Source organism: Pimephales promelas, chromosome 16, assembly GCF_988280905.1.
Source record: "Pimephales promelas chromosome 16, fPimPro1.hap1.1, whole genome shotgun sequence".
In the NCBI taxonomy this organism is placed as follows: Eukaryota; Metazoa; Chordata; class Actinopteri; order Cypriniformes; family Leuciscidae; genus Pimephales; species Pimephales promelas.
In genome coordinates this window covers 7,591,752-7,602,778 of record NC_142784.1, presented here as the reverse complement: position 1 = coordinate 7,602,778, position 11,027 = coordinate 7,591,752, and the positions used below count along the sequence as shown (strand labels likewise).

At 37.8% G+C, this 11,027-nt stretch overlaps 1 long non-coding RNA gene across 1 annotated transcript; it reads right to left on the bottom strand.

Moving 5' to 3' along the window:
- Positions 1-1,392: 1,392 nt before the first annotated feature.
- Positions 1,393-3,566, bottom strand: LOC120488478 (uncharacterized). Its single transcript, XR_016146757.1, has 2 exons — positions 3,339-3,566; positions 1,393-1,690 (listed from the first exon to the last, which is right to left on the bottom strand). It is a non-coding gene; the product is annotated as an uncharacterized LOC120488478 (long non-coding RNA).
- Between the last annotated feature and the right edge of the window lie 7,461 nt (positions 3,567-11,027).

The window sequence follows — 11,027 nt, the reverse complement described above, 5'->3', positions numbered from 1 at the left end:
CCAAACTAAGGCCCGCGGGCCGAATCAGGCCCGCCACACCCCTTTGACTGGCCCCCCAACCCCTCTGCCCCCCAGTACTTGAACCGGCAATCCCCAAAAGTCGTCATGGCCCATTTTTTTAAATTGCTTTTTGGAAAATAATAACATGTCTGCATTTGGTATTTTGTTGTTTACTGAGCATGCTCACCTGGATAGGCATAAGAGCTGACTAGTTCTATTACTCATGTTGTTGTTATAATTTCAATGTTTATTTATTTATTTTATAGGCCTATTTATTTGACCTTTATTAAGTGCTGTACACAATTATTATAAATAGTAACAGGCCTACCTATAATTTATAATTTTTCATTCATCCTTACCAGTGCCACTCACCTCAACTAGGCAGATGTTTCTTACCTTGACAGGTTTGATGTTATTTGTATTCGAAAATAAATAAATGGAAAATCTGTGGTATTTCAAATTAAAACAAAGTGTGAAGACTCGATTACTACTTTTGCAAACAACTATTAATGATAAACAAATATGGCTGTGCCAGGCTAGTAATCTCTACTATGAGGCCTGCTGGTGGTCAGTTTGGTCTTGGTCACACAATTCTATTTTATATAGCCCTGGCCCCCCATCACAGTCAGGAACGATAATGTGGCCCCCAGAGAAAAAAGTTTGGTGACCCCTGGTCTATGGCTCAGACACGAGCGCTTCCTCTGCAAGTGACGTCACTTGCACTCTCAGACACGAGCGCTTCCTCTGCAAGTGACGTCACTTGCAAGCGACGTCTGCTCTACGGAACGCGATCGGGGCCAATAGTCTTTAAACGAAACGCGTGAATTGTGACCGCGGCGATTTTTTTTTTTTTTTTTTTTACGTGTTTCTTTTGAACGCGTAGACACGCTCATTTTGGTCGTGTTAAGCCGTCATTTGTCATTTTGTTGGCAGTTTTTTTTTTCAAATTGCTACACAAATTGCCACACTACAAGTGGAATTTGAGGCTCAATCAGTGAAACTATTCATGTACCCAATCTTTAGTCCATGTCTGCAAAAATACAAGGGCATTATATGCTTTGCTCTGTTTGTATTTGAAAATCAAACTTTTTGCAAAACTCTAAACACATTTCTCTACATTACACACATCATTCAAAACCAAGAGCTCTTGTTTCATTTGGGAAACACTGGCATTTAAATGCCACATTAATTTACGGATAACCTACAACCAAAAATCATGTGGGAAAAGACATGTACATAAATTGATCACTTAATCAAAACTCAGCTTTGAGAAAGAAATTATTTTTTTTACTATTTTTATTTATTAACTTATTTTTAATTATTTTCAAGACATTTTGGACAATTTCATGCTCCCAACTTTGTGGGACCAGTTTGTAAATGAAAAACATCAAGTTGATGTATTGTTTTTTCTTTTTATTGTAAATGTCAATTTACAGTATACATACTGTGCAAAACAGACAAATACAAGGTACAAATAGACAATATATAAAAACACATTGGCACATTATTCACTTTGCTCTATAGTTCGACAGTTTACCTTTAATTTCATGACATCAACTACATGTTCAAGAAACATTTGCATGTCATTCATTACAGTAAAGATGAAGCAAAAGGGTTCCAGAGCATCGATTCTGTCCTGTGGAAACTCAGCCTTCTCCAATCTCTCAACGGCGTCTGCAACGTCTTGTTCCTATATAAAAACCATACAATTACAGCAGTAAACATTTGAAGTAGATCAAAACCTTTCATTAAAGATGTCCTAAAACCACAACAATACCCATTCTTTTTTTTTTTTTTTGACAATTTCAATTAACTTTTTGCATCCACTTTAAATGTTGACTACTACTTATAAAACCCATCAATATATAACCCAAAAAGATTTGCATATGTAAGGGAAAATCTGTGGAAGTGTAGGCTACATAAGATTGTAAGCATAAATTAAATTTGCATGTGCAAGAAAAGCTTTGTTAAAGGGATACTTCACCCAAAAATTAAAGTTTTATCGTCGTTTACTCACCCTCAAGTTGTTCCAAACCTCTATTTGTTTATTTGTTCTGCTGTACACAAAGAAAGATATTTGAAAGAATGTTTTAATCAAACAGATCTTGATCCCCATTGACTTTCATAGTAGGATGGTAGTCAATGGGGATCAAGATCTGTTTAATTAAAACATTCTTCCAAATATCTTTCTTTGTGTTCAGCAGAACAAATAAACAAATAGAGGGTTGGAACAACTTGAGGGTGAGTAAACCATGATAGAACTTAAAATTTTGGGTGAACTATCCCTTTAAGGTGTAAATTGCATTTCAAGCTTAAGAAAAATAAGTTTAAAACAATTACTGTTTACACCTTTGCCATTTTTTGTGGCCCAAATATGGACAAAAGCATTGCACGTCTGTGAACACCCATTTGCAAGTGAAAACAACGGTTTAGAGAACTGTTTCAGAGCAGTACCCTCTTATGTTTATTTGAAGGAAAAATATGTAAAAATGTGCTTGTGCACCAATTACAGTCCAATGGTTTAATGCATCTACCTTGGAAAACAACTGCTTTTTTTAAATGGCCTTCCCAGTGTAGCTTTATTTTTTTCAGGGTGGTTGGCTTCAGAGAAGGGCATAAACTGCAGTGATACAAAGCGCAACATGATGTGCACTGTGGTACCAGGGGGCTTTCAGAAACTAAAATGACTGAATGGTGCATGATGCATCTGTAATGAAACCATTGATAATATTGATATTAGACTGTTGTACAGACGTGACGTCGAAACATGATCGAATATTGCATGTATTTTACACAACGTATTTTACTAAAAATGTTTTCACCGTAAAACAGGACGGGACGGCAAACTACAGTGGTTTCAACGTGTAAATCATGTAAAGCCAGTTTATATACAACTCTATTAATAAGTTTTCTTCATGTATTTAAGACCGTGAGTGGTTGGCTTGTAGGCCTAACGTTAATATATTTGTGTATCAGAGATTAAAAATCGTGTAAAAGGTAAAATGTATTATTTATCACAGGCCTATAAAGCATATATTTAGGCCTATTGCGTCACTTTTAGGTATATGTGTGTGAAAATATACACATGAAGAGTTCAGATGCAAAAGCCTCTAAATGCCATTTGAAATTTTCTTCTTTAATGATGATTTTTATCAAACTTGTATATTTAAGTTCAGTAATTTCTCTTAAATGGCAATGATAATTGCCTATTAATTGTTATTTAAGTGAAATTACTAAACTTAAATATACAAGTTTGATAAAAAATCATCATTAAAGGAGAAAATTTCAAATGTCATTTAGAGGCTTTTGCATCTGAACTCTTCATACTTATTACTTACAGAAACGATTTTTAACGACATTGGAATTGTTCCCAATCCGCCACGAGACACACTATGCGCCGTCGATTGCACGTGAGTTCACAGGTAGCGGAGAGCAGGTGTCGATTGCAAATGACGTCACTTGCAGCGGAAGCGCTCGTGTCTGAGCGTGCAAGTCTGACGTCACTTGCAGCGGAAGCGCTCGTGTCTGAGCGTGCAAGTCTGAGAGTGCAAGTCTGCAGCCAGACCCTTCTCACAAATCTGGAAAATTTTTAGCTAACCAATTAAAAACTAACAAAGAAAAATCAACAATTAACTCGATTAAAGATTCAGCAGGTAATATCATACATGAGCCCAATGCAATAAATGATACCTTTAGAAACTTCTATAGAACTTTATATTCATCCCAACTAGATCCATCCGATAGCGATATCCAGAAATTCTTGGACAACATAAACCTCTCAAAATTAAATGAAGAACAAGTCATGGCCTTAGACTCTCCCCTTACAGTGGCAGAGCTATATGAAGCCCTTAAACATATCACTTGCAATAACAGCCCATTCTCACCCCCAAGGCGTCACTTAACTGACGCCTTGGGAAGCATTTGGACATGCTTCAATATCTGACGCTTTAGGCGCCCTTTAGCGTCAGTTAGATGACGCCCTAGGATCGCGCGTACCCTTCCCCCACCCCACCCCACACCTAAACCTAACCGCGTCCTCTAACTGACGCTTTCCTTTAGCGTCAGTTAGATGACGCCGTAGGATCGCGTCATGTAAGTGATGCTAAAGGGCGCCTAAAACGTCAAATATTGAAGCATGGTCAAAGGTGACGCCTTGGGGTGAGAATGCGTTGGCAATAAAGCTCCCGGACCAGATGGTTTCCCAATAGAATTTTATAAAGGATTTTGGACAATTCTGGCACCAACTTTTTTTAAAATGGTCACACAAAATAAAGAAGAAAACTACTTAACACCAACCATGAACTCTGCAAACATTATTGTATTGTTAAAAACAGGCAAAGATCCTACATTACCAGCTAGTTATCACCCCATATCACTGATAAATGTTGACCTTAAAATAATTTGCAAAACCTTAGCAGGAAGATTACAGAAAATAACTCCTTTTATAATTCACCCTGATCAAACGGGTTTTATAAAAGGCAGACACTCCTCTTCAAATATGCGCAGATTTATTAATTTAATAGATTATTCCAACATTAATAATTTAGAAACAATTATAGTATCTCTGGACGCGGAAAAAGCCTTTGACAGAGTTAATTGGAAATTTCTTTTCGCTTCTTTAAGTAAATTCGGCTTTGGATCAACCTTTATTAACTGGATTAAGATCTTGTATAAATCCCCTATGCAAGAGTTAGGACAAATGATCAAACCTCTCCTAGTTTCAGTCTGCAGAGAGGCACTAGACAGGGATGCCCTCTTTCCCCATCACTTTTTGCCATCTTTATAGAACCTTTAGCAATGGCAATCAGGCAAAATCAGCATATTAAAGGTATTTGGTCCTTAAAGAATGAACATAAGATAAGTCTCTATGCCAACGATGTTTTATTATTCCTTCAGAACTCACGTACATCTTTCTCTGAAACAATTACATTAATTAATAAGTTTTCATCTTTGTCCGATTATTCTATTAACTGGTCAAAGAGCACTTCTACCGATCAACTGTAGGTTTCAAGGGCCATCCAGTATAGCAGTATAATCAGGAAATATAAGATATCATCTTGGCATAAACATCTCCTCCAGACTGTCAGATTTAATAAAGTTAAATCATACTAAACTACTGAAGACCATAGAAGACAATCTTGCCCGGTGGAAATCTCTACCCATCTCACTCATGGGTAGAATTGCCACAATAAAAATGATGATTTTGCCAAAAATTAATTACTTGTTTTCCATGATTCCTACGAAACCTCCATATACATGGTTTAGATCACTAGAATCACACATTTCTCAATTTCTCTGGAAGAACAAACCCTCTCGAATCAGCCTGAAAACTCTACAGAAAACTAAAGACAGGGGTGGACTAGATTTACCTAATTTCCATCATTATTTCTTAGCAAATAAGTTACAGTATATTTCTAAATGGCTTAAACCTAGTGTATTAGATGAAACATGGATGGATATAGAGCAAGCACTATGCGACAATCTGGAAATTTGTAATCTACCGTATTTCAGCTCGAATATTAAATCTCATAAGTGCTTTAAGAGCATTAACATCAGCACTTGTTTGACAGTAACTTTTAACTGTAATTTTTTACCATTTCAAATAATCACCTCACAGTATGGGATAAGTAATAACAGATTTTTAGAATATCAACAACTCAAATCAGTAATAAGTAAAAAATTCCCTCTTAATCAAATAAACCTGGAACTCCCACCAAGTGTTACAGAATTTAGGAGCCTTGGTTCTCCAAAGCTACTATCGAAAATATATAGACTTATTTCTAAAATAGATGATACAATTTCATTACCAATTGCGAAATGGGAGTCAGATTTATCACTAAATCCCACCAATCAGTTTTGGTCAGAAATAATATTAAACAATTTTAATATGACTGACAGCCTAAATCTACAACTTGTACAATATAAAATCCTCCATAGAACTTATTATACAGGACAAAGGATGTTCAAGATGGGTTTTAATCAATCAAATACTTGCACACAGTGCAAAAATAATACAGCAGACGATTACATGCATGCCTTGTGGCTTTGTACACCGGTCCAAAGATTTTTGACTAAGGTTTGTGAGGACTTATCAATATGGCTTAATTGTAATACCTACTTGTCCAAAGCTATGTTTATTATGGGATTTAAATTATATCAATATGGAGATCAACAAAGCACATATGGTCCTTACCACATTATCTGTCGCAAAGAAAACTATCCTTTTGAATTGGAAAACTAAAAACAATCTTGGCATTAACCAGTTTAGAAATCTCCTGTCGGATCACATCAGTCTGGAATCCATGTTTGCTTTTAACAAATTCCGATCAGCTGACTTCGATCATCTCTGGGCCCCGCTGATTAATTATGTCACTTAATGGGAGGGAAGGGTTATGTGTTCCGCCCCACTGGGGGATATGGGGATCTGCGGTACGATCAGCGCAAGCCCGTAACTTGTTGTGCTCTTGCCCAGCAGTATGCAGTTAGTATAAGCCCCTGACCAATCTGTGCCCAGCAGTCTACAGTTAGCACAAGTCCGTTACCAGGCTATGGACTGGTCCAGTGGCTTACAACTACTAGCCCAAGCCATCTTACAGTCTATGGACCAATCTGTTACCCAACAACTAGCCTAAGCTAGCTCACAGCCTGTGGTCCAGTCCGACATCCAGCATCCAGCCTAGGCCAGCTCACAATCTGTGGCCAAGTCTGGCATCTTAAAACCAGCGCAAGTCAGCCCACAGTCTGTTGAACTGTCAGATAGCCTGCTGTTAGTTACTGTCAGAACACAGTTTGTGGACCAGTCTGGCATCCAACAACCAGCCCAAGTCAATCCATAATATGTAGACCAGTCTGGCATTCAACAACCAGCCTAAGTCAGATCACTCTCTGTGGACCAGTCTGGTACTCAACAATCAACCTAAACCAGCTCTCAATCTGTGGACCGACGTGGCATCCAACAACCAGCCTAAGTCAACACACAATCTGTGGACCAGTCTGGCATTCAACAACCAGCCTAAACCAGCTTACAGTCTGACATCCAACAACTAGCCCAGGTTTTCTCATAATCTGTGGACCAATCTGACATCCAATAACCAGCCCAAGCTAGATCATACTCTGTGGACCAGTCACAACTGGTAGACCAGTCTGGTATCTAATAACCAGTCTAAATCAGCTCACAGCCAATGGACCAGTCTAACATCTAATAACCATCTCAAGCCAGCTTACAATCTGTGGACTAGTTTGGCATCCAACAACCAGCGCAAGTCAGCTCATAATCTGTAGCCCAGTCTGGTATCCAATAACTAGCCTAAATCAGCTCACAGTTTGTGGACCAGTCTGGCATTTAACAACTAGCCTAAATCAATCCATAATCTGTAGACCAGTCTGGCATCCAACAACCAGCCTAAATCAGATCACATTCTGTGGACCAGTCTGGTATTCAACAACCAGCCTAAGTCAATCCATAATCTGCAGTCCAGTCTGGCATCCAACAACCAGCCTAAGTCAGATCACACTCTGTGGACCAGTCTGGTATTCCACAATCAACCTAAACCAGCTCTCAATCTGTGGATCGACGTGGCATCTAACAACTAGCCTAAGTCAACACACAATCTGTGGACCAGTCTGGCATTTAACAACCAGCCTAAACCAGCTCACAGTCTGGCATCCAACAACTAGCCTAGGTTATCTCATAATCTGTGGACCAATCCGACATCCAACAACCAGTCCAAGCCAGATCACACTCTGTGGACCAGTCACAACTGGTAGACCAGTCTGGTATCTAATAACCAGTCCAAGTCAGCTCACAGCCTATAGACTAGTCTAACATCTAATAATCATCTCAAGCCAGCTGACAGTCTGTGGATAGTCTGGCATCCAACAACCAGCACAAGTCAGCATTTAACAACTAGCAAATGCCAGGTTACATACGTCAGTCCAGTCTGGTATCCAACAACCATTCCATGCGAGCTCACAATCTGTGGATCAGTCTGGCATCGAACAACCAGCTCAAGTCAGCTTACGATCTGCGGCCCAGTTTGGCAGTCAACAACTAGCCCAAGTCAGTTCACAAACTGTGCTTTAGTCTAGCATCCAGCATCCAGCCCAAGTCAGCTCATGGTCTGTAGACTGGTCTGGCATTTAATAACCAGCACATGTCAGGTTACAATCGGCAGACCAGTCCAGTATCCAACAACCAGCCCAAGCGAGCTCACAATTTGTGGACCAGTCTGGCATCGAACAACCAGCCCAAGTCAGCTTAAGATCTGTGGTCCAGTCTGGCATCCAACAACCAGCCCAAGACAGTTTGCATTCTGTGGTCTAGTTCTGGCATCCAGCAACCAGCCTAAGTCAATTCAGCTCACTGTCTCTAGACCCATCTGGCATTTAACAACCAGCACACGCCAGGTCACAATTGACTGACTGTCTAGCACCCGACAATCAGCCCAAGCTAGCTCATAATTTGTGCACCACATAGACAACATATTGTGTATGTACTCAAAAAAGATATAAGTTTCTGTATATCTAAAATATATATATATATATATATATATATATATATATATATAAAGTTGTCCTCCGAAGAGGGGGGGTGGAGGTGGGTGAAAAAAAAAAAGAAAAAAAGAAAAACACTGATGTTGGCCCCACTGCCCTCCACTCATATCATGTGCAGTATAAGATATGGACACGGAGGCCCTTATCTTGTGCCATGTAACATTATAGGGATTTCTTATAAAATAACAAAACAGATTAAAAAAAATAAAAATCAGTGTGTAAAGTCTTATGTCAAGGAAGCTGAAGGAAGAGAAAAAAAATTGGTAGTTCTAATAGTAAAGAGTCTTTGGAGACAGTGGATTTCTCGAAGGCAAATTATAATTATATGAATAAGAAAAATGGAACGTGGTGGCATCAAAGTATACCACAAATAATAGAGAAATACGGGTTTAATTGGGGTTTTGAGTGTAATCCATCTGCAGGAGTCCTCGGAATCTCCCTCTGTCGGACGGACGGGGACGAGGAACAATGTTGTCTTCACTCTGCCAGACTGCAGAACCCTGTTTGACAGAGGGACACATTCCAGTTGGGCTAAAAGAACTAAAGTAAGGCACTTTTCCTTTAAAAAAAAATGCTTCTAAATTAATGTAGTTAATTAAAAGGTTTAACTGAAATTTGGCTTTTCTGTGAAGTAAAATTTTGAAAACTGCTGATCACATTTAAAAGATTTAGGATATAAATTGTGTTTTTTACCTCAGCTATTAAGAGCAATGATTTTGGTTAAATTCAATCAAATTGATATTTGTTGAGTATTTTATTTGTTGTGTTTGAGAGTGCTTCCAGAAAGCTGTCAATGCTTCCTGCAAATAGCAACTTGTCATGCTAGAAATCAGATTTGGGAGGGAAAATACCCCGAGATGCTGGAGTAGCCAAATGAAACTTGCTTTTTGTTTGAAAGAGACTTTAATTCTGATTGAATATAAAGAAAGATAAAGAGATAAATGATACTGCAACTTGCTTTTTGTTTGAAATAATTTCATTATGATTGAATAATATGAAAGAGAATTAGAAACGTTGAAACAAGATCAATAGATCAATTAAAAAAGGCAGAAATTGTTAAAATTATAAAACATAATAATAGAAAAAATACATTCTGAAGGAATTAGGAAATTTTGAATCATAAAGAAATTTTATGTTTTAAACTTTGATTTATGTGTATGAAATGTAAAACCTAGGTGTTCTTAAAGTGATGAATAAATAGCACTATATAAATATATATTAACTGCATGCGTTTAAATATTATACTTTCTATCTGAAGGTGTTTAGAATTTGTATCCCGTTACAGTGTGGAGAAATTAAATGTATCCATTGCAGAAATTTTAAGAGTCAATGGTTTATGTTTAACAAAGATGCAATGTGCATTAGTATGAGAATGAGGTTGGGTGACCAGTTCAAATATAGATTGTGATTTGAACAAGCAAATAGTATATCTTACAGTAATTTTATTTTGGATTCTTAAAAAAGAAAAAGAAGGGACGTTAAAAAACTGTATTATTATTAGAATTTTTTCCTGCGTCTTTGCAAAGAAGAAATGCTTGCTTTTTCCCCGCAATGAAGAACGCTTTTTAATAAAATGAGGAACTGCTGTGGATAACCAGATGAGATTTTTAGTTATTAAACTATAAGTTTAATTTGAGTTTTGCAGTTCTCTGAGTGCTCAGGGTTTCAGACACCTTGAAAGGTTGGATGACTGGAGATAGAGAAAGAGAAAGTGGTGCCCTCAGCTCCCCAGCTCCAGAAAGAGGAAGTGGACAGTTCACTTAAGGTGACCGTGACTTTTCCTAAAGACAATTTTTGTCATGCATTATGTAATTTTGTGCCAGGGTGGATTAAAGCCAGACCGAGAGTCTCATAGCAGCCTGATGATCAAACGTATCAGCCCAACAAGTCAACTGAAAGACAATCCACACAGAAAATAAAGACTTCCATCCACTCACTTGTGGGCCAGGTGCTGCATTTTTGATCACTACAGAGAACGTTTCAAATTTAGTTAATTATCATATTAATTAACTAAATAAAACACAGAAAATAAAGACTTCCATCCACTCACTTGTGGGCCAGGTGCTGCATTTTTGATCACTACAGAGAACGTTTCAAATTTAGTTAATTATCATATTAATTAACTAAATAAAACACAGAAAATAAAGACTTCCATCCACTCACTTGTGGGCCAGGTGCTGCATTTTTGATCACTACAGAGAACGTTTCAAATTTAGTTAATTATCATATTAACTTGATTATTGTCTTTGATTATCCACTGGTTTCAGCAATTCGTCATCTTTCTTAAACTAACACTTTGAATCTGCTTCCAATAGGGACCAGTCCAGCTGCCCTAATACAGGAAGTTCAAAAAACTGAATAGCAATACAGTGAGAGTTTGACTCACCAATCAGGTAAAACACTGGGGCTGGATTTAATAGAGGTAAAAGCATGTATTTTGTTGAGAATAGATAATAGATTGTGCAGAATTCTCT